General features: G+C 36.8%; 1 long non-coding RNA gene across 1 annotated transcript; it reads right to left on the bottom strand.

The window, feature by feature from the left end:
- Window positions 1-8: 8 nt before the first annotated feature.
- On the bottom strand, window positions 9-24212 carry LOC132695465 (uncharacterized). The gene is made up of 3 exons (XR_009617832.3): window positions 24045-24212; window positions 23190-23313; window positions 9-232 (listed from the first exon to the last, which is right to left on the bottom strand). It is a non-coding gene; the product is annotated as an uncharacterized LOC132695465 (long non-coding RNA).
- Window positions 24213-25505: the final 1293 nt, after the last annotated feature.

The raw sequence follows: 25505 nt of genomic DNA, 5'->3' as shown, positions 1-25505 counted from the left end.
CCTGCTGATGTAGGACATGATTGCACACCCAAGACTGTTCTAGTGGTGATGTTTCGTTGAAACCCTGCCAGTTGACTTTTGAACTCAGAGCTTCTCAAACGTAGCTCTTTATTCATTAAACAGTCTGCCCCCTTGCAAGTAGTCTGTATGTACCTGTTACCTTTACTGGGCCTACATGATGTTGCCTCCATCTCTTGGGCTTTGGTAAAGTCTTTGATGACAGCATAGGTTCCTACCAAATAAGAAAGCAAAATGGACTTGTTGACTTTACAATTCGACTAAGGCAGCAAATCAAGATCACTTAATTACAGTCTTGCTTATAGGAAATAAAACCATCATTTTTAGAGTGATGATCATAAATCATGATTTTCCTAGTAGGATTAACTAGAGATTCACTAGTTCCTTAATGGGAAATCATTAATGCTCCAAACCGGCAGAAACCTATGTGACTAGCCATTTCAGTTTTCTCAAGACTGAGACATTTCCTGGAATGTGGGAACTTTGGGAGTAAAAGAGGGAAAGTCCTGGGCAAACCAAGAGGAGTGGGTCACCCTTAGACACCTCCCACCACTCATCACCCTCTACCTACCTTCCTCAGACTCAACTTGAAGATTAACTTGGCAATTCTCTAGAATTGAGCTTCTATTTTGTTTTATATACATCTGTTAATGCAACCTGCCCCCTACTGAGTCCAAGAGCTGAATCTGTGTCTCACTCATTTTTATGTCCCTAAAGCCTGGTACATTGTATGGCACTCAGAAGAGCTTGCTGAACTGAGCCGTCTGAGCAACTGAGTTGATTCTCTGCTGAGTATCAAGTCAATAGAGACTATTATATCCTCAGGAAAGAATGGTATTTTCTTCATTGTGTATGCACCCCCAGCTACCTACGTGGAACTTAGCTTGAACAGGAATAGAAGTCATTTAAAAGCTTTACCTTCACTGTAAACTATGTGGCTTTCTAAACATACTCACAGCGGCTAAGGGTACAGGTCAAGAGTCAGACTGACCTGAGTTCAAACCCAGGCTCCACAACTTACTAGCTCTGCGACCTTCAGCAAGTCACCTAACTTCTTTATGCATCACTTTCCCACCTATGCCTTTTATAAGTGGGAAGACCAAATAAGACACATGTATGTAGCATACCCAGCTCTTGGCCGTGTGGTAAGAACCTAACATATGGTAGTTCACAGTACTCTATTGGAGTTTTCTTCCTAAGCCCCAAGAGAGCAAAGGTGAAAATAATTAGAAAACATTATATATAATAATATCTCCCAAGTTCTTTTTAAGCCCCAAAACCCTTCCATCGTGGATTTTCTATTTTTTTAACACCAAAAGTGCGTCTTTATAATTATGACATTCTGCTGCTGCCTATAATAAGCATAACACTAGAATCTAAGGCAACAATCACCAAAAACTGCACTATGTCCTGGTGGCAGAGTATCTTCATCTCTCCATCTCTCCCTTTTTATTACTTAAACTTCCCATTACGTGAGCCATTTACTCAATTTTCACTGAACTTTTCACAAACCAGAAAGTCACTGGACTTGGACCAACTCCTGTAAAATTTTACTGCTTTCTAGTTATTGCATAATGATTCCTAAGAGTTAACGTTTTACTTTTCTTCTAAAATAAGGGATTTGCTTAAAGGAAGAAATCTCATTATAAGTACTAATGATCCTAAATCCACTGTTTTATTACTCTTCTAAGAACTGATAAATTTATCTGGACAAAGTTTAAAGTCATCAGTAAAGCACAGATTATTGGTATAATATCACTTCTCCTCTTTCTCTTCTTCCTCTCTCTTCTTTCATCTAATTACATATTTAATGTTTATCCTCTTTGGGAAATGTAAATTGGAAAAAATACAGAAATAATACTTTATTTAGGAATAAATGCTTAAAGTACTTTGTAACATTGTTATTTCTTCCAAAATGCTCTGTTCAAATGTGAGTATAAAATGCTGCTTCAATAAGCATTTCTGATGTAATGTTATATACGCTTTCCTTAAAAAGAAAACACATCCTGCAGAAGCATGCACTGAAAATAATAGAGCACATGTAAAATAAACAGTCAGGGGAAAACCATTAAGTACTCAAGTGATATTGAGAATTCTGAGAAGATAGAGGTAGTGGCATAGTTTTTTAATCCTCCAAAATTTCCCTTAAAAATATATATAAAGATATCAAAACGTCTGTAAGAAACTAAGTGACAGGCTGTCCCCTGAAAACTAAAATCCAAGCAGAAGAGAACAAACCATGCTATATATTTGTAGTCATACAATAAAATGAAGGCTGTAAATGAGAAAATATAGTATTGATATATGTAATTGATACATGCTCTAACAATATAGATTAAGTAGTTATCAAAAATGGGAGGAAAATGAGGAGACCATATGAAAAGTAGAATAAGCCTACTGATTATCTTATTAATTGGGAAGAAAAGATATGAATCAAATCAAATGCTGTTGAAAGATGCAGAACACTAACTCCTATGAATATAATAGTAGGAACTCCATAGACAATCAAGAGGAGGAGAGGAATGTTTTGTTTTGTTTTGTCTTGTTTTGTTTTGTTTTGTTTTCAGCCTTATTGAAGTATAATTGACACATATAACTGTAAGGTTTTTAAAATGGTTTGATACATATACATTGTGAAAGGATTTCCCTCCTCATCCATTGAGCCAATTAACATATTGATCACCTCACATATTTTCCTTTTATAGGAGAGGGGTAAAACATTGAATTTCTTCTTTTAACAAATTCCAATTATAGAATATAGTGTTAGCAACTATAGTTACCATATTATACCTTGTACATTAGATTCTTAGACTTTATTTAACTTATTAATGAAAGTTTATACACTTTTACCAACCTCTATTCCCCCACACCCTAGCCCTTGGCAACCACTTTTCTACCTCTGTTTCTACAAATTCAACTTTTTTACTTTAACTTTTTTAGATTATACATATAAGTTACATCATGCGTATTTATATTTTGCTGTATGGTTATTTCATTTAGCATAATGTCCTCCAGGTTTACCCATATTGTCCTAAATGGCAGGATTTACTTCTTAAGACTGAGTAATATTCCATTGTATACATACACAAACACACACACACACTAAAGGCTTTAAGAGATAATATATATCACATTTTCTCTATGTACTCATTAGTCAACAAACATTTGGGTTATTTCCATAAATTAACTGTTGTAAATAATGCTGCAGTAAATATGGGAGTACAGATATCTGAGATAATGATTTCATTTCCTTTGGATATATACCCAAAAGTCAGATTGCTAGGTCATATGGTAGCTACAGTTGTTTAATTTATTTTTTTTTTTAATTTTTAGAGATGGGGGAGAGGGGCCAGGGGTCAGAGGCAGGGATGGGTGGGAGAGAGACAGACAGACAGACAGAGGATCCCAAGCAGGCTCCACGTGCAGTGTGGAGCCCTACATGGGGCCCAATCCCACAACCCTAGAGTCATGACCCAAGCCAAAATCAAGAGCCAGATGCTCAGCCAATTTAGCCACCCAGGCACCCATATATTTTTAATTTCTTAAGGAACCTGCATATTTTCATCCCCACTAAAAGTGTACAAGGGTTCCTTATTCTCCACATCCTCACCAGCATTTATTATCTTCTATTTAATAATAGCCATCTTAACAGGCATGAGGTAATAGCTCACTATGATTTTTATTTGCATAAAAAAGGTGATGTTAAGCACCTTTTCATGCACCTGCTGGGCATGTGTTTTTTTTTTTTCTTTTTTTTGCTTTTTTTTTTAATGTCTATTTAAGTCTTTTTCTCATTTTTAATTTTTTTATTGTGTTACAAGTTTCTTGTATATTTTGGATATTAACCCCTTCTTGGAAATGAGGTTTGCAAATAATTTCTCCTATTCCATAGGTTGTTTTTTCATTTTTTAAATTTTCTTTGCTGTACAGATGTGGGGATTTTTTAGTTTGATGTAGTTCTATTTGTTTATTTTTGCATTTATTGCCTTTGCTTTTGGTGTCAAATAAAAAAAAATCATTTTGGGGGCACCTGGGTGGCTCAGTTGGTTGAGCGTCTGACTTCGGCTCAGGTCGTGATCTCACAGTTTGTGAGTTCGAGCCCCGCGTCGGGCTCTGTGCTGACAGCTCAGAGCCTGGAGCCTGCTTCGGATTCTGTGTCTCCCTCTCTCTCTGCCCCTTCCCCGTTCATGCTCTGTCTCTCTCTGTCACTTAAAAATAAATAAATGTTAAAAAAAATTTTTTTAAATAATTCCCAAGACCAGTGTCAAGTAGGTTATCTCCTATATTTTCATGTAAGAGTTTTATGGTGTCAGGCCTACGGTTTAAGTCTTTAATTCATTTTGAGTTGATTTTTGTGTATGATGTTTTATTCTTTTGCATTTGGTTGTTCAGTTTTCCCAATACCATGTATTAAAGAAACTTTCCTTTCCCTGTATTATATTCTTGGGCCCTTTGTCAAAAATTATTTGACCATATATTATGTGTTTATTTCTGTGTTCTCCATTGTGTCCCATTGATTTGTGTGACTGTTTTTATGCCAAACCATACTGTTTTGATTACTACAGCTTTATAATATAGTAATACAACTTCATAATATACTTTAAAATCAGGTAGTGTGATGCCTCTAGCTTTCTTCTTTTTTAAGATTGCTTTGGCCATTTGGGGTCTTTTATGGTTCCCTACAAATTTTAGAATTGTTTTTTTCTGTTTCTGTGGAAAATGCCATTTGAATTTTTGTTGGTATTGTATTGTATCTGTAGATTGCTTTGGGTAGTGTGTACATTTTAACAACATTAATTCTTTCAATCCATGAACACAGACTCTCTTTCCATTTATTGGCATCTCTCAATTTCTTTCATCAATCTCTTATAGTTTTCAGTGTACAGATCTATCACCTCCTTGGTTAAATTTATTTATAAGTATTTTATTCTTTTTGATGCTACTGTAAATAGGATTATTTTTTTAATGTCTCTGATATTCACTGTTAGTATATAGAAAGGCAATAAATGTTTTTATGTTGACTGTGGATCCTGCAAGTGTACTGAATTGATTAGTTCTAACAGTTTTTGATGGGGTCTTTGAGGCTTTCTATATATAATATCATGTCATCTGCAATAGAAACAACTTTCTTTCTTCTTTTCTGATTTGGATGCTTTTATTACTTTTTTTTTGCCTAATTGATCTGGCAAAGACTTCCAGTATTATGTTGAATAAAAGTGATGAGTGATCATTTTTTTCTTATTCCTGACCTTAGAGGATGATATTAGCTGTGAGTTTGTCATATATGATCTTTATTATGTTGAAGTGCATTCCTTCTATACACAGTTTGATGAGTGTTTTTATCATAAAAGATGTTGAATTTTGTCAAAAAAAGTTGCATTTATTGAGATGATTGTATGACTTTTATCCTTCATTTTGTTATTATGGTGTATTATATTTATTGATTTGTGGATGTTGAATCATCCTTGAGTTCCTGGAATCAATCCCACTTAATTGTGGTGGATGATCCTCTTAAAAAACTGTTGAATTTGCTTCCCTAGTATTTTCTTGCGGGTTTTGCATCTATGTTCATCAGAGATGTTACCTATAATTATCTTTTCTTGTAGTGTCCTTTTCTGGCTTTGGTATCAGAGTAATGCTAGGATTGTAAAGTAAGTTTGAAGTGTTCCCTTCCTTCTATTTTTTGGAAGAATTTGAAAAAGATTGGAATTAATTCTTCTTTAAATGTTTGGTAGAATTTACCAATAAAGCCATCTGACCCTGGGCTTTTTTGTTGAGAGGTTTTGATTACTGATTCAATCTCCTTACTAGTGATTGGGCTGTTCAGATTTTCTATTTCTTCATGATTCAGTCCTGATAGGTTGTATGTTTCCAGTCACTTACCCATTTTTTCTAGGTTGTCCAATTTGTTGGCATATAATTGTTCAGACTAGTATCATATGATCTTGTGTGTTTGTGTGCTATTAGTTGTAATGCATCTTCTTTCATTTATAATTTCTTTTATTTGAGTCTTTTCTCTGTTTTTCTTTGTCAGCCTAGCTAAAGATTTATCTATTTTGTTTATCCTTTCAAAAAACCAGCTCTTAGTTTCATTGATTTTTCCATTGTCTTTTTAGTTTCTACTTCATTTCTTTCCATTCTGATCTTTGTTATTTCTTTCCTTCTATTAACTTTCAGCCTAGTTTGTTCCTCTTTTGAGAGTTCCCTGAGGTGTAAAATTGGGTAATTTATTTGTGATCTTTTTTGTTTCCTAACGTAGGAGGTTAATGGTACAAATTTCCCTCTTAGAACTGCTTTTGCTGTGTCCCATAAATTTTGGTATGGTGTGCTTTCCTTTTCATTTGTGTCAAGATGCTCTATTTCTCTTTTGATTTCTTCTTTGACCCATTAGTTGTTCAGGAGCACGTTGTTTAATTCCCACATATTTGTGAATTGTATTTTTCTTTTTGTAATTTTTCTTTTTGTAATTGATTTCTAGTTTCATGCCAGTGTGGCCACAAAATATGCTTGATATTATTTCAGTTTTCTTAACTTTATTAAGACTTATTTTGTGGTCTTACATATGATCTACAATGGAAAATGTTACACGAGCACTTGCGAATGTTTATTCTAGTGTGATTGGATAGAATGTTCTGTACGTGTCTGTTAGTTAGGTTCATCTGGTTTAACATGTAGTTTAAGCTCAGTGTTTTTTCATTGTGGTGAGAGTGTGTCTCAGCCTCTCCTACCCATTTCAGTGAGGGTCTATTCTTATTCACCTAATATGTAGTAGTCATTCAGCTAGTTTCTGGATTTCTTTCTGAGGTACATTCGGTGTGTCAATGGAGTAGGGAAACTTAAGAGCTTCTTATATTGCCATCTTGGTTGACTATTGCTATTTTTCTAATTGTTCATATAAAGGCAAGTATTACAATAAAAAGATAAATCTTCCGAAATACTAAAAAATTATGCTTAAGAAATAGAGGAAGCAAATAAAATGGTCCATAAGGGAAAGACACATTCTTATGTGAAAAAGGCAAGGTGGGGAAAATTGTGTAGTGTGTGCACCTATTTATTTAAAAAAAAGAGAAGATACAAAAGGGGGGGGAATGTTAATACATACATATTAGCTTATATCAACAAAAACAATAGAAGAATTAAACATAAAATTAAAAATAATTATCTAAATGGTGAAGGTTCAGGAATAGAAACTAAACTTTTTTAAATCCTTTTTTGTTTAGGATATTTGACTTAGAACCATGTGAGTAGTTTTTATTAATCACAAAACAATTTTTAAAGCAATATCAAAAATACATAAACATAAAATAAGTGTAATTCTTTATCCAGTTAATTAGGAAGACCACACAGAGAAGACTGTATTAAGTGACTTTAAAACACAATCATTTGGCTGGTATCCCTAGTAGAATGTACCTTAGGACAAAAAAAAAAATTGCAAAACAAAATGTTTACTAGTTTCAGGTGATCATATTATGCTGGTAGTATTAGTATCACTAATCTAAGACTATTAATATTGTGGAATAAAAAAAAATGAAAAAATATGTAGCATTTCTAATTCAGTTATTTCCCATGACCTTGAGCACCAGTATTGTAAGCACAGAACAAAGGAAGGATAGGTATAAGATACAATAAATTAATTTTTTAAATGTTTTTTAATGTTTATTCATTTTTGAGAGACAGAGCATGAGCAGGGGAGGGGCAGAGAGAGAGGGAGACACAGAATCCGAAGTAGGCTCCAGGCTCTGAGCTGTCAGCACAGAGCCCGACGCGGGGCTTGAACCCATGAACCGTGAGATCATGACCTGAGCCGAAGTCGGGCGCTCAACCGACTGAGCCACCCAGGCACCCCTAGAATAAATTAAATTTTTAAAAAAACAGTGTTCCTAGATTTGAACTGGGAGTATTGGTGTGAACTCATAATGTATTTTACCTTTTCAAAAATATGTATTTCTTAGAATATATATAATGTGTGTGCGCACACACACACACATACATACACACACGTTAGTATTCCCAGATCCAGATTATGGTCTCTAAATACCATTCTCAAAGGACTCAAAGGACTGGGGCAGGAAACAAGTTTCCTTGCTATATACTAAATAGCAAGGAAACTGTCACAGACTACAAGGGTCATATCAGCAGACCTCAGTAGCCAACATAAAGAGGCCTCTGCTTCTCTTCACACAAAAAAGGGGGGATAATTTGAGCATTAATAATTATACAAATTGCAAGAAAGTTAACAAATATTTTAAATTCATGAGGATTTAATAATTCTATTAAAAATTTTTAATTTCATCACCATTGATAAATAAAGGCAAAAAATCAAGCTTTTCCTATGTGAACTGAACTATCAATATGGTAAGTAAAGAAAGTTTTGCTTTATAAAAATGCTTCAGCTAATATGTGAAGAAGAAGTCATAAAATTAGACTATCAAAATTTTGCAAATTGTAATGAAATAATGGTTCATTAATTGAGTATAAATGACTCCTGATGTCACAAAAAGAGAGTCAACTAAATATTTTCTGCCTCTTGGGACACCTGGGTGGCTCAGTCAGTTAAGAGTCCAACTTCAGCTCAGGTCATGATCTCACAGTACATGAGTTCAAGCCCCATGTCTGGCTTTGTGCTGACAGTCTAGAGCCTGGAGTCTGCTTCGGATTCTCCCTCTCACTGTCCCTCCCCCCCCCCCCAAACATAAACATTAAAAATTTTTTTAATTAAAGAAAATAAATAAGAACCTAGTACATCTTACTGTCTTGTGATTACTGTTTACCTGTTTGTCATTTACTTACACAATTCTGAACTCAGTAAGGGCAAGGACCAGGTTTATCTAAGCTACTTTTGTAGGCTCAACAGCTAGCACATAGCAGGGGCTCAATTCATATTTGTCAAATGAATGAGTCAATAAGTGAATGAATCAATGAGCAAATATAACTCCATTGATCACGTGGTGCCAAGATATGATATCAAGTCATTCTATCAGAAATAGTTCATACTTTGTGTCATTTAATCCTCACAGAACTCGCGCAAGAAAGATATTAGTCCCACTTGACAGATAAGGAAATTGGGGCTCAGAGAGCCTACGGGACTGACTCAAAGCCACATGGGGAGGAAATGGTGATAGGATTAAGAGTCCAATCCAGGCCTGATAGATTCCAGAACTCTTGGGTCTTTCTGACTTCCCAGGCTCCTTCCTGCTTCTGAATGTTACATCATCTCCCAAAGGGGGAAGAAAAAAGAAGCTGGTAGAAAGATCCTCCCTTTACAAATTGGAAAAGGTGACCTCAGAGTCATATACAAGAGCAAGGGCACTGCCCCTCTCAAGCACAGCAGCTGACTTTCAGCCATCTCTAGTGTAATATAAGGAAAAAGTTAAAAAATATGCTCACATTCACACACATTGACTTTATATGGCTTTGGGCTGTGTTCTTTATTTTATTTTAAACATATCTTTTTCTCTCTCTTTTTAGTCATATTTCTGAAATAACAGAACGTTGTGTTCTGTATCAAATCTCACAACTGCACATAAAAAAGTGTACCTCAGAGTCTCCTACTTAAAAAGATATGGAAATGCAAGATTCTAGTGAGTCTAAATATTTCTTTATTACATTCTCAGGTTGAAAGAAAGTTTGTTCATCCTTTTCTTTTCCTAAGGCTGTTAAACACAGTAACCTTGTCCCTTCTTATCTTCATGGCTTTTCTGGAGTTTCAAAATTGTCCATGGAGCCAACCTCAGGATTGCCTGTCCTTCATAGGATACATACAGTTAGGTACAGTTCTATTCTTTTCCTGGAGCAGAAAAAGAAACAATAGGTATTTCCCATGCATTTAGCAAAAGAGGACCCTTATTTTCAGGGAGGTAAAGAAAGGGAAAGGAATGATGATGGTCTAGCCCTTTATTAGTGAGGTGCTGCTTTTTTAAAGCCACTTCCTTTTTATACTAATTATTAATGTTTCCCAGATGTTTATGTCTAAGACATATCCTTTGGACTGTGATACTGAGTTTATCATACTCATCAACAGGTAAATTGGTTGGTGTCTACATACAAAATAAGCAAACAGGTGCCCTGAACAATGCAAAAATAATCCTCTATTCAAAATTTAAAAATTAGTTAAAAACCAAATACCCTTTTATTCTCAAATACATGGGTTTCATTAAAAGTTCAAATTGGAGACTCACAGCTAAAGTCAATGCCATGAAAATCCTATTTTCAATCATGGTAAGGTATATTTTCAAAGGATTTCTTTAAGAATCAGGTGGATGTTTGTTCCTGATTGAGTCATGAGGAAATGATTTCTGTACATAACAAACTATTCCTTTTCTTCATTTCTTAATGAGTCAAAGAGCCTCATAATGTTAGCAATCAAATACCTTTTTGAGATCTGTTTTAAAGCAATTGGACAGTTAAATGGCCAGACATAAGTACTAATACGTTACCAAAAATGTCCGTTTTATCTTCTCTTCAACAGATTATCGTCACCATCTGACAGTTATCATTTACCAATTATTAAACTTGGACAGTTATCAAAGGACCTGTTGGTGTTTGTATGCTCTATCATTGTTCCTCTTTCTTTTGTAACCCTCTTTAAAATGTTACCCCTCCATCAAGCATTTTATCAGAAAATAAGAAAATCACTCCTCCACACAATGTAAATTATTTTTAACACAGAAAAAAGTGTATGATCGTTATTTGTTCTGTCAGCCTCTTTTTACTAAAACTGCATTTTGTCTCTGTTTTGCATAGTACTTGGCCAGGCACACAGGGGAGTTGAAAGGATAGTAGTTGATGATAATTATGATGCATCCTGTGCTTGTTCACAAGGGACATTTGCTAAAGATTAAAAATAAATTCACAACTAATTGACTACCAGCCATAAGCTATACTGCTGGGATACCAAACCACCAACTGGAAAGAAAATGGCTGAGCAGATCTTGCCAAGCATGAACCCAGAGATCAAAAATGACTTCCTTGCTTGCCTAAAACATAGCTAATCAAATGAATGGCAACTTCAGTATTTCTGTGATTCTCCAAAGGGCCCACCTCAGGATATGAATGTTTAGTTGCAAGTGTTGAAGCTCATCCCCCAAAGTTGTCCTTTGAAGCCATCGATGAAAAAATATTTATTTAACACCAAGTATGTGACTTGTGTTTGTGGACTCTGGGAGGCAACCATAAATAAGATGCCTATAATTCTTTCCTTTGTGGTGTTTACCCTAGCAAGGAAGGAAATAGTAAGAGACTTTAAGTAGTGCTACAGAAAGATGAGGAAGAGAGTAATAATGTATTCCAGTGTCAGAGACACCTCAGTTCCTTATTTTCTATTTGTTACACCTACCTCAAATTGAAGGCAGTATTCTTTATTCTTCTATACCTTATGCATGAGAGATGATCCAGGAAACCTTAGTGATTGTCTTTCCCAAGGAAACATGATTCACAAGGGTATAAGAACAATCAACTTTACTAACAAATCATGTGGACGAGCAATAGAGAAGCACTGAGAAGTTAAGATTGGTTTTTTTGAAGGCTTAATTCTACCTTAGGAGCTAACGCTGTCAGAACAACCCTACAGCTTAGATTTTTCTCTCCTCTACTTCATCCATATTTTGTTTTTTCTGGACATTCTCTTATCTTTCCTTTGACCTATTGTCTGCCATCTTGCCCCCTCTTTCACAAAGCCTGAGATCATAGATTATGGTTATGTGATAGGAGCTGTTGATATTCACCAACATCTAATTCTCCTCTGTTTTTTGTTAGATATTTCTCTGCCCCCTTGAAGTTAGGTGTGGCCACATGACAGTGCTGGACAAAGGAATGTGAATTACCCTCTGGATCCAGTGTTTCATGGCTTATGCTTGACTCCCCAGCTCTTTCTCATCTCCTGCTGTGGTATACTCTGCAGCTTAGTGATTAGATGGCAGTGTCATAAGATAGTAGATTCTCCTTCAGCTTTAGTCCCTATGTGACGATAATAGACAAAGCTCTTCCTGACATCATGAGTGGAAAATAACCTGAAATTTTGAGGTTGTTACCAAATATAACTTGGACTATTCTGACGTACGTAGATAGAGGAGGAAAGAGATTAACTAGCACATACAGTAATAGGGTATTGGCAACAGAATGCATTTATTTAACAAGTATTTATTGAGTTGCTGCTATGTAAGTACCAGGATCTAAGCTGGGAATATAGAGCAAAGGCAATAAAGTCACTGCCCTCAAAATGCTTGTTGTCAAATGAAAAACAACAACAACAACCTGACAAATATACAAACGATTATGATATAAGTTGACTGGAAAACCTTTTTTTTTGTTGTTTTCTAATTAGCCAAATACACTAAGGAAAAGTTTGGAGGAATTTTTGCCTAAAGGGTATGCAACTGAAAGTTTGGAGCTCAGTCCTGTCATGTTTATGTAAGTCATTACTATTATTATTATTACTATTATTATCATCATCAACCTACTTATTATTAAAGAATACGTGTGACTTTAGGTATCTTTAAAATAGAGGGAAAAAAATAAAATAAAAAAAAATAAAATAGAGGAAGGATATTATTCCTCCCTTTTAGACTACTGAAAGTGATTGATACCCAATTGTAGAGAATATCTATGTACTTCAAGTTTTTAAGGCAAGAAGAACATCCCAGGCAGAGTGTTTAGTGGAAAGGCCTCTGGCTGTGATGTTAGTAGCTGTGTACAATTGAGCCACGTCCCTGAACCTTGATGTTTTCGTGTTAGTCATTCCACAGGTGTCCAGCGAGCATTCATTGTGCACCAGGTACCATGCTACGCTCTAGGGATAGGCCAGTGACCAGGCATGGTCTTCCCACTTTACAAGCCAGCAGAGAGCGTGAACTTTAAGTATTATCATTAATCGCCTAATTATGAATGTATTAAGAACTATAAAGGGGACTTTATTGGACCACATGGTTGAGGGACCTAAGTGGGAAGAAAGTCATCAGGGATAGCTGATGATTAAACTGAGTTTGGAAGAAGGTATAAAACCAGCATCACAATATTTACCTTGAAGGTAGCTGTAAGGATTTAAAAAATAAATGTAAAATTCCCGGAAAAAAACTGGTTCTTAATAGATGCTAGTCCTTGAACAGTGTTTAAAAACTGGTGCATACATGATCAAAAGCAAAATACTTAAAGGGGAAAAAAAGGATGCAGCATTTAACCACATATTAATATATAATTTACTACTCTCATTGTCACTATCAATATTAAAACATTGCACTGAGCCATTTCATAATTGTATTTTTATGTTTCCCCTGACATCTCTCAATTCAACCACTGGGGAAGCCCCTGTCTTCCTGTCTGCCTTGTTTTGGTTTTGTTTCATGTACCTTTCCTGGCAACGGGGTCCATTTAGTTGACTGGTTACCATAGAAGCCTGCTTGCTCTGAAGGGTAGTAAGTGTTCTAGGGAAATCAGCAAACTACAGGAAAGGAAAGACTGAAAAACTCTTGCCCAGATTATGAGTCAACAGGTAAATTTGATTCATTTTATTCCACATTACTTCTAGGTGGGGCCTAATCTGGGGTGCAAATAGCAGGTTAAAGTTTTTATTGCTTCAAAATAGGTGTTCTATCAAACCATTTTATCTCTATTTGCATGGCTGTAAACAGTTTAAATAAGTAAGTCTCTTGATTTCACCACCTTATTTTATTTTATGAATAACTTTCTTTTATTGCTTCATAAAAAAACTTAACAAAATTTTTAACTTAGTTCCCATTGCATGGGGAGTGAAGGGGTATTATAAAAGTGTGTTTCATGGTGATAATTATAAATGACATATAGAACAAGACTAAAAACCTAGACTTGCTTGATAGTGGGCATACAGAAGGAGAAAGATAGTGAACATCTGTATCCATGAGACTTTCAAGTTGAGTCTATAGGAAGAAAAAAGGTATTAATAAATACACAATTGAGGACTGAACTTAAACCAATATGGATTTCAATTGAACAAACTGTTTCATTCATTTATAGAGAGTGGAGACTAACATATACTTTGTTAAGCATGTGTTATTTCCCAGTGACCTCTGAAATAATATTATTGTTATTTCCATTTTTTTGAATAAGGAAATTAAAGTTAAGTTCAAAGAGAAAGACAGAGATACTCTTATACAAGGACCCTACATCCCCAGGAACAAAAACACAGTAACAGTAATTTCATCATTTCAGTTGAGTGTATGAAGCAAATTAAAATTTAGATAGTACCTAGCATTTAGAAAAAGTGTGACTTTTAAAAACACAAAGACAACGACAACGGTGCCATCCACTGTGCCATAAAAGCAGAGTGACACAGAGACAAAAGCATGGAAAACAGGGGCTTTTGCTCTGTTGTTTATTGAAAAGGAAGCACTATAGCATTGGCAAAAACAGCCCTGCACTTGCATTCGATGGAAAGAAATCAGAAAGTCCTCTGGAACAGGCTTGAGCTTTGTGGAAAATCATGTCCTGGTGCAAAAGTAATAGCTGTTATAGATAAATAACCATTTATAGCTCTTTACCTTGGTTAAACTGTTATCTTCCAGTCTGTAAAAGATGATTTGGGTTTTTTGCAGAGCTTTTTAAAGAAAACACTCTGCCTCTTATGAAATCCATCTCCCCAAGCTTTGCTCAAGAGTTTGAAGGCATTCTATGAATATCTTGGAAATCACATCTCTGAAAAGCAGACTGTTAGTCCTGAGTAACATCTCCCTCCATTGAATTATACTTTCCTTGCCTAAATAGCAGGTGGGGCTCAAAAGCAGGAGGATGTCCCTACAGAGAATTTAAGGGCTTTTCATCCCTGAAATTTCAGATATGCTTTATAAAACAGCAGAAGTTCAGCATCCAGATCAATTTAACATTTAACGGGAAAAGTGCAGAACCACTGGAACAAAACATTAGATTACAAACTTTCCACATGGTGAAATGGCCTCAAGACAGGTGAGTTGGAAACCACATGTTAAAACCCTTCCCTGAGATTCCTAAAATGAAAGTTTACTCTATTACTATTTTATCTTTAAGAGAAGAATTTTAAGTTTGCCAACTCTTGGGCTTTGCTAATGGAAAGTTGAAACAAAAACATTAACGTTAAATATAGGAAAACTGTAGGATGACATTTCTTCATTGTGTTAAAATACACATCACATAACACTTTCTGTCTTAATCATTTTAAGTGTGCAGTCAGCGGCATTATGTACATCCATATCGTTGTGCAACCATCTCCACCCTCCATCTCCAGAACTCTTTTCACCTTGCAAAACTGAAACTCAGTCAGTACCCACTAAATAATAACTCGCCATAGCACACACACACACCCCCCTCCCGTGCTCCCCAGCCTCTGGAAACCACCATTCTACTTTCTGTCTTTTTTCTTTTTTTTTTTTTTTTTCCTTTTTCCTCATGCCCCATCCCTCGGTAACCACCATTCTATTTGCTGTCACTGTAAGTTCAGTTTCAATTTGGGGTGTGTGTGTGTGTGTGTGTGTATTTTCATACGCCACCTACAAATGTGTAGAGAGCAAGAGGGAGTCACTCACCTCAAGCAGCGACACAAGGCCACTGCAGCTAAGACCAGATATTTCCCAAACCTGCATGGGTTGACAACACCCAGAACTGAGAAGCAACAGAAGCAGAGGAGGTCTGCAATGGCCCAAGACTGACTAAATTCCTTTAAAGGGGAGGATTCTGCAGCACACCGTCAGTGTCTAGACACTGATCATTTCACGTCTGACCACATCAAAAGACAACTGCTATTGCCACTGAAGACTCTGCCCATTGATTTCTGAACAAAACAGATCCTCCATTGCTTGAACATAATAAGCAGCACATACCGAGAGCTGCCCTGGGACTAGACCAAGGCCTTGTGTCAACTCACAGACTGACTCTGAGTTTGCTTTGCTAACTTCCTTCCTACCCCTTGTTAAATCATATTTGTTGTATGATTTTTTATTGTGCTTTGCCTTGTGTGACACATAAGAAGCCAAGTTAAACGGGTAGTGAGAGGTCATTGAGTTTGAAATCCTGAACCTGCTTAATAATTATGTTAACCTTGCTTTATGATTGAGTAAAGCTGTATGAAAAGACACAACTCGTGTGTGCGCCTTCATAACGTACTCACGACAAAATGGAATCACAGCATATTTGTCTTTCAGTGTCTGACTTATTTCACTTAATGTAATGCTCTAGATTCAGTCATGTTATTGCAAATGGCAGATGCCCTTCTTTTTTATGGCTGAATAATATTCCGATATATAAATGTATACATAAATATTTATGTATATTTCCAATATTTATATACACCATGTGTTCATTATCCATTTCTTTATTCATTCATCTGTCAAGAATATTTCATACTACAAAATGCTTTTCATCTGTAGAATGGCATTGTAATATCAGCTATCACTATTCTTATTGGCAATGAGTAAATGACTGGAGCATATCCACCACGGAGATTCCCCTAGCAAAATGTTTTGCAAGAGAATTCTACCCACGGTAATACATAGAGGCTTCACAAACCATAAGGCGTACAACCCAGCAGAAAATGGTTGTGGACATCCTAAGATCAAGCATAATTAAACAGGCAAAACCTCCAGTCTCCATGCCTTTATGCACTTGGTAAACAGCTAGGATATAAATGGTCAACCCCAAAATTCTATTGTTTCCCTGTATCTTGCATACTCTGTGCAGTTTGCTCTGAATCACTGTTCAAAAAAAAAAAAAATCCCAATGATTCATCCTCCTTTAATCTTAGTAGAAATCATTTCTACACCAAAGTGGACTTTATTTTCCCTTCTACCTTCAGTCAGCATGGAGTCAGAGAAGAAGCCGGGGCCCGCTTGCTAAGCCCTTCTCTACCACAAATCACCTCTAAGACCTTGAGTAAGTCATTTCTCATCTGGACCTTCCTTCCTTCATCTGTAGAGTGCGGGGGCTGAGCTGGAAGGTTTCTAAAGTCCCTTCCAATTTGAAGATTCTGTGATAATACAGAGCTGTTCCCAGGTGCCTGGCAAAACTCCTAGTTTCTGTCTTTGTTGTTTCCCATGTACATTTAAATTATGGGTCCCTCAAGTAAATTTCAATAAAAAGGCTCCTTACCCAGGGTTAATTGCAAGTTTTAAAAGGGGGAAGGGGAGAACCCACACAAAGAGTTGTTGAAAGCTCAGAGATTGCTACCAGGATTAGAATCAGCACTTTTGTCTTGCCAAAATTCCTCTCTGAAGTCACACAGGACAATCCTCTTAATAAAAGAGGCAGGTTTAGCTGGACGGGTCACACCCAGCCTAACAATGGTGGGAATTTCAAGACATTGTTAAGCTGCAGTCACATGAAATTGAACTTTTGTATCCTATCGGACAGTACTAGCATCGCTTGCTAGGGGGCAAAACCAGAAATAATAAACTTTTAACCAGAAAAAAATACAAGTGCTTATTGAAATCCAAGAACATCACAATGCTTGCCCTTGATATTCCCTGGGCTCAGGACCATATTAAATGCTTCATAGGCCACAGGCCCTCTTATTCTGGACAGCAGGTCCCACATTCTTTCAAACATTAATTCAAGTCCACATCTCATCTTAAATACATTTTTCTTTAAACTGCAAAAGGATTTTTCTTTTTCTTTTTGAAATTGTTTCATTTTGAGGTTTCTCTCTCTTATTTTCTAGTCTATAATTTCTTTTTTTCAGATCTTGGATATTTTCATTGGCTCTAAAATGTTTTATTGCCTCTGGTACCCAATGAATGAAAATCTCCATGATTAACCCAAGTTCAAAATTCTTTTGAAAATGAACCAAATCATCAGAACTGGGTCACAGAGTAAAGGCAAAATCTGTGACACCTCCTCCCGATACTCTACAAGCCAGCTACATCCCCTGAACCCAGACTGTACTCTGGAGTCTCCAAAGCCAATTCAGGCTGGGTTCATATTTGAGAACAGAACCCCTAACTTCCTGGTTAACCAAATTCAGGAGAAGAAATAGAAGTAAATGAAAGTTTCCGTTCAGAATATGGCCCTAAGAGGACTTTATACCCTCCTAGAAGTTGGTTCTTCTGCCTCATTATAGACTGACCTTTGAAATGGAACTTTGCCTACATATCATGATAGCATTGAAATGGTGCTCAGGTTCCAAGGATGGGAGTTTTCAAGGATAGCAGTTTGACACCTGGGAAGGCAGGGATTATAAATCAGAAACTTTGTACTGTACTTAGTATTGGAAAAATAGTCTGCCAGAACAGACATCGCCTGTATTCCGATACCTGGTATCTAATCTAGAAAACATTCTAATTGTTCTCAGTTTTTTCGTGACAAAATACAAGCTGTTGCCTCAAGAGGGAAGAAAAAAAAAAAAACAGATAATCTTGATTACAGGGTCAAGGATCTATTTAGGACAGCAGCTCTCATTCAGCATTGTTTTGGACATCAAAAAATGCATTTCGCTAAAGCTCTCTCTCCTTGAGGGTTTGCAAATAAAATCATCTTGAACGTTCATGAAATGGAAACTGTCAGTCAATCCATTGATAACTGAAACAATAAACCTATTCAAGAATACACAGTTTAGAAACATATATGAAAAATGTCCTCTTCAAATGTCTTAGACCTCTGGAAAACACTGCTCCCTTTTGGAATCTTCCATGCCCGAGGCTTGTTAGCATCCACAGATGCCTTGTGTACTTAGAAACTTTCCAAGGTAATTGAATCTTTTTTCCCTAAACCAGAACTAGAACACATTCCTGACAGTGGAACAGAATACGTAAACTCCATACTTTCCTGGAACATCGAAAACATATGATCTCCATCCTAAAGAGGATCCTCCTATGAAATGACATTGAGTGATAGTCATATTCAATTCCTAATAACAAATCTACCTTCTTTCTTCATCCAGGATGAATGGAAAATGGCAGAGAGGGGATGAGGATATTGGGAAAGGACTTTGCCAGCCCACACCCCTCTTCTCTTCTAAGAAGAGCATTCACTGAATGTGTAAAAGAAACGAAACAAATTTCTTTCATTTGAACCTTTCCTACCTACTGTTGAGGTGAAAGTCATTGCACATATATCCATTTATATATTTCAGAGGTGTGCTGCCTGGCCTTTGTCTGAGTTATGTATTAGTCCATAGGAGAAAATGATAAAAAAATTTCTTCTTCTTTTTTTCTTTTACCATCATACTGTCATATGGTCCTGCTGACCTCATTGGACTTGGACCTGTGGGGCAAAAGCATGATTCCCAGGTGTCTGCCATCTCTTCTAGCCCTGCTCAGGCCCAGAATGGCCTGAGAGGGTGTGAGATTTGGCTTCAAAGGAATTAGTAACTCCATTCCAGAGCAGGATGGAATCCTGGCAGCCCAAGGTGTCCCCAAAAGTTCCAGCCTGTGGCCCAGCATATTCCTACATGGCTCAGACCTGCAGACCAATTCCAGGGAGCCTGGATGCCAAATCAGCACCAGGTGCACATGCAGTTCACACCCCTCCCTCCTGCACCTGCACTGAGGTATCCAGGAACACTGGGCTGGTGTGAACAGGAGTCTCTGACCCAATGCAGCAGACCATGTTCCTGGGGCCAGGGGTTTCCTTACTGCACTCCTGTTGCAGAGACAGGAGGGTCCTTTGAGCCAGATTTCTTATGGCCCTATGCTCGGAAAATACACAGTGACTCGGTGGGAGTTGGGTCTCCGGGTGCCTCTCATCAGCAGCCTTCTGGCACTGTTAAGAAATTTCTATAATTTCAAGGTGACTGACCCAACTTCTCTTCTTCCTGGAATGGGTTGCTTTTGTTTTTGTTTTCAATTGGTAGCAAGCACCAGATAAAATAGTACCACTCATCCCTGGTTTAATAGGAAGGAGATAGCAGTCTGCATATCTAGCAAGTTATTTTTTAAATCTTTCTATGCATACAGTCTATCTATGTAGGTGTTGCTAACTGTGTGATATGTTAGCTGCATCGCCTCTTTTCTACTAATTGTACATTGGATTCGACAAAATTTCTGGTAACAGTAAAACATTGTGGTCAGGGTATTATAGTTTTCAAGTAGAATATGACAAAAAACAGGTAGGAATATTCTCCAAGGAGAAGCCTATGTTGGAACATAATCTAGTCAGGTGGCTTATTAGGATTTTTGTTGAATTTTAAGAACTTGCTGATTTGTTTTACTCTTAGAAAGGGTGCATCCACTGTCCTTTGAAAGTATATTATGTACTCTGCCACCATATCTTCTGTGGTTAATATTTTTGAGAGAGTTTAATTTTTAAATGGACTGGGGAGCTTACCCCTGGGACCTAACTATTATGAAAATTTTAGCTGTTTGCTCTGGCTTTTGATTAGAACTATGGATAAAACCCCTCATTTAATAAATAGTTTTTCTCACTAATTAAGAAATTGAGGGTCCACATTATGCAATGGCTAGCTACACTGCTAATTTAGTGGCAAGAGACTCAACTTCAAGAGTTCATCACATGGTGATACTTGGTTTAGTAATTTGTATTAATTTGGTTAGATCCTTGGAGAAATCCTAAATTCTTTTAGTGAAGCTATTCTTTTTAATCCCTTAAGAGAGTATTTGACAACCCTGAAATCATCATACATGCATTCAACAGATATTGCTGAACAAATGCTACTTATAAGAGATTCTAAGTGGCTAAGGCAGAGGGAATACAAAGTACGTAAGATATGCTCTCACCCTCAAGAAAGTTATGGTCTGACAGGGATCTTTGCAATTCTCAGAGCTGGTGTGCCCAGTTACCACCTCAGAGGCTTTCTATATCTTCCTCTTACTTCCACCTCTATATAGCACTCTTGGGAATTTTGCTTCAGCCCCAAAGATAACTCAAGTGACTGACCAGTAGAGGGTGGTTTTCTTACTTTTGGAACCAAGTAGACTTTCTGTACAGACATTTTAGAATTAAACCCAGTGACCTCAAATTTATGCAATTTTATGATCTTGGCAAAGTCTCCTAAGCAGACAAACTGAAGATTTTACAAACCATATGATGTTCCTAGGAAAAAAAAAAAAAAAAAAAAGGTTCTATGACCAAATAATTTTGGGGAGTGCTATATATAGTATATTCTGCTCTTGTTGATTATGAGTGTGCATGTTAAATGTTATCAGATACCCAACTGTAAAGAAATTTGGTTAACTTTGTTTAATCCAGCATTTTCCAAGCTTGTTTGAATACAGAGCCCTTTTTCAGTAATGATTATTAACATTTCATGGGAAACTAATGTGCTTTGGAACATAATTTGGGAAATACTATTCTATTCCAGGCATTGGCAAACCTTTATGTAAAAGGCCATATCATGAATATTTTAGGCTTTATGGCCCAGATAGCCTCTGTCACAAATACTCAACTCTGCAGTTGTGGCAGGAAAGCAGCCATAGGCATTACATAAACAAATGGGCGTGGCTACATAGTCCGATATAATTTTACTCTCAAAATAAGCAGTGGGCTGGATTTAGCCCAGAGGCCCTAGTTTGCCAACCCGTGGTCTATAGTTTCCACTAAAACTTTTCAGAAGAGCTAAAGCTCCACCCAGAAAGGTTCCAAACTCCTCTCGCTGTATGTAACATTCAAAAACAATCTATCCATTCTAAAATTTTATTTTTAAGGTATCTTTTTAGTCTGAAACTATTATCAACCTAAATAAATAGCTATTCTTTCCATCAGAGGTTTGAAGTGCTTGCCAAGAGGTAGTTCTTTAGCCACTGACTAAAGAACAGTGGTTATCATGGATTGTGGGACAGCAACAGGTTTTTGTTTTCTTTGTTGTACTTTTCTGTAATATTTTTGTGATCAGAAACAAAACCAACAGAAGATATTTTTTAAATAATCCTCCTGGAGTTCAACAGTTTTTGCAATCCTTCTCTTGTCTTGATAGTAATGTCACCTCATATTGGCATGGCAGTTGGTAATTCCCAATGCCTTCTATGGCTTTTATTTCATACCCACTTCCCATTTCTCCTTTTAAGTAAAACAGGACAAATACAGGTTCTGCTCTCAGCTCTCTTCAGTCTCTTGTCCGTGTTTTTCACTCTCTCTCATAATGTAAATTTTCACCTCTTTATGGCTGTTTCCTAAGTGTATATTCCTAGATCTAATTCATCTCCTCTTATCAGAATCACCTTGGAATTTATTAAATGTGCCAATCTCTGAATCCCCCTCAAGGATTAATCAAAATACTCAAGGATGGAGACTGAGTGTGTTTTTTGAATACCACATAAATCTAGATTTATCTTGCTGGTTTAAAAGGAAAAAACAGCAAACAAAATCCTCCTTTTGAGAGATTTAATTGTATATTGTTTTTTCTTGGTTTGTCTTCTGTAGCAGACTTCTAAAGCAAGGTATACGGCTTATTTATCTTTTTATACTTTATATACCTACTTACCAACTCTAATGCCCATTGACATAAAAGATGGAGCCCATTTTAGCCATCAAGACAAATGAATATGCATTAAACATAAAGATATTTATGCATTTGCTCATTCTATTTTCCTACTTTCCTCATACTTCCCAATCCACTACATTTGGGTTCATTTCTTCTGCCACACCACTGACATTGTTCTTTCACAGATCACAAACAGCCCTTTAGTTACTAAACCCAAGAGCCACATAAGTACTCATCTTTTGTGCTCTCTTTTTAGCTTTTGACACTGATGACCATCCCCTTCTTCTTGAAAGGCTGTCTACTTAAATGTCCCATATATACACTAATTCATACTCAAAACTGAACCCATCCTGTGGTCACAAATGGGCACTTCCTGCTTTGTCTCCTCTCTATCCAAATGATACCACTATCCACCTCATTCCCCAAACAGACACCTGAATATCAATCTTAACTCACTCTTTTGCTTATTCTATCAACTTTATATAATTAACTTCCAACTATTTACCCACAATTCCAAACCAAAAGACTCCAAAAACGCAACTATTTTCCACAACTCACTTGGCAACAAAATCTGCCCTGAAATGACTGAAGGTTATTAATAGTTTTAATGTACCTCATTTATGGTGAATATTTGTATGTTTTACTGTGGAAATAGAAATGTCTTGATTACTGCCCAGACCTTCCGGAGAGTAGTATGTAACATATTTTATGTGCATCATATTACCTTTCTCGAAGTATCCAAAAAATTCTTAAATCCAAAAAAGTTTGGTCTTGGCAGATCCTGGGGATTGTGAGCTCATACCTCCTAAATAGCTCCAGAGCTCTTCCGGTTCTCTCCATCTCCCTTATGTAAGGGGACTGCCATCACTTGCTGGATTGCTTCTCAACTGCTGCTGTGTCCTCACTCTTGCTTCTTCCAATCCATCCTAAAAAGAAAAAAAAAAAAAAAAAAAAAGGGAAAGAGAGAGAGAGAGCAAGGAAAAAAAAAAAAAAAAAGATACATCTCTCATATTTTGCTTCTAGCATGAAGTCCAAAGTTTGAACATGGCCAAAAATTCCCCAGATGATCCAGCCGCTGCCTATGTCTCTAGCCATATTTCCATCACTTTCTACCCCCAACTCATACCAAACAACTAGTTCCTCCATGCCCCTACTCTCCTTCACATTCAGTCTTGGAATGGACTCCATAATTGTTTTGTTGAATGATTAAACAAAATATAATTCACTTTTTTCCTAGGCTGCTAAGAGAGAACCAATAGGTATTTTCTCTGAGCAGATTACTGTTATTTCTTAATTCCTCTCCTTTTGGTATGAGGAATGGAGATGGAGGCCGCAATAACTATACATAAGAGTATTAGTTAATAAAAATAATATATGGACAAGAGCAACCTAAATTTATGTCCAAACACAAATGCCCTGTTGCCCTAATGACATTTCAAAAGTATTTCCTGGTATTTGAACCATTTTATATTAGTTGCTTCTCTACCTAACACTTAACATTTGTAGTAATTGTACCTCTGGCAACATTTATTATTAAACATCTACCATGCACAGAACAATTTATATACATTGTATAAATTATTTCTAATCCTTGTATTAAACACGTAAGGTGGGTATTATTATCTCAGTCTTAAGGATGAGGAAACTGAGGCTTAACCTATTTCCCCCAAGGCCACAGATTCAAGTGTCAGAAATGGGATTTCAAGCTAGTCCTCTTCATCTACAAAGCCTTCTCTACTCCTGCACAGTCTTGCAGCTCAGTAAAAACCCGTCATAGTATTAGGCAAGGCTGAAGTGATGAATCATGGGTGACAGGGAAGGGAAACTAGTGAGAGGCACCCAGGGGAGTGACAAAGTAAACAGGAAGGCAGGAAGAAAAAGCATAGAACTTATAAACTCCTTAGTTATAAAGATATCTGGCTAGACTGTAAATCCTATCAAGGAAGGGTCTAATTCTTTTACTTCTTTATCTTTTGCCCTGCCTAGGACAGGGCTGGGAAAAGAATGGACACTTAATGAGGACTTGTGAACTGACCATTTGTTAATAAGTTGTTGACTAAGTATCACCATTAATCACTGCCTACAATTCCCCCACCCTTAAGATAGTGTGTAGCAGAGATCAGGGCAAGGTGTGGTAGGTTCAGGGAGGCTTATCAATAGAAGGCATTTTAATACCTATAATGATCTCCTCATTAAACTCTCTGACCTAAGATAATATTTGGAAAAGCTCTGATTGCCAATAAGCCAAAGTCCTGTGTTTGACTGTCAGTGAAATGAGCTGATGAGAAAGAAGTTGGATTTCTATCAATGAGCTGGATAGGTACTGGTTTCTATATTCATAAATATTTACTAAGTACCTCCTGTAAGGAAGGCAATGAATGGGTAGGTACTATGCATGGAAACATCCAAATACCCGGATGTATCCAACTGGAATAAATATGAATGGGTAGGTACTATGCATGGAAACATCCAAATACCCGGATGTATCCAACTGGAATAAATATGCCTTAAAATGCCATTTTGTTTGTCTAAAATGTCCAAACAGAGACCTACCATGAAGAGAAAAAAAAAGCCACCTTGATTAAACACTTCCAAAAAAGCACTGTAAAACACTGCCTTCCCTGCACTGATGATAGTGTGTCTGAAATCTGGTTCTTGATGAGAAAGCTATTATAGTCCCTCTCTTCCCTTTTCTGGGAAGAAAAGCCTCCTGTCCTTCAGAAAATCTCAATGAGGGCAGAAGACCTGTGCCTTGAGTAGACATATGTGCACTTGTGTATGGTGATTTTTCAGGGGATATAGAACAACATGAGTCCCAGGAAAATTCAAAACTAAAGAAGTCATGGGGCGCCTGGGTGGCTCAGTCGGTTAAGTGGCTCAGGTCACGATCTCGCAGTTCATGAGTTTGAGCCCAGCATCAGGCTCTGTGCTGACAACTCAGAGCCTGGAGCCTGCTTCGAATGCTGTGTCTCCCTCTCTCTCTCTGCTCCTCCCTCACTCGTGCTCTGTCTCTCTCTCTCAAAAATAAATCAACATTAAAAATTAAAAAAAAAATAAGAAGTCATATAAAAAAGAAGGAAATTGTGAAATTTGGAGGAGTTAGAATGGAGTCAAGGCT

The sequence above is a fragment of the Panthera onca genome, chromosome B4 (genome assembly GCF_046562875.1).
Source record: "Panthera onca isolate mPanOnc1 chromosome B4, mPanOnc1 haplotype 2, whole genome shotgun sequence".
Classification (NCBI taxonomy): domain Eukaryota; kingdom Metazoa; phylum Chordata; class Mammalia; order Carnivora; family Felidae; genus Panthera; species Panthera onca.
The sequence above is the reverse complement of the archived record's forward strand: the minus strand, read 5'-3'. Positions and strand labels throughout refer to the sequence as shown.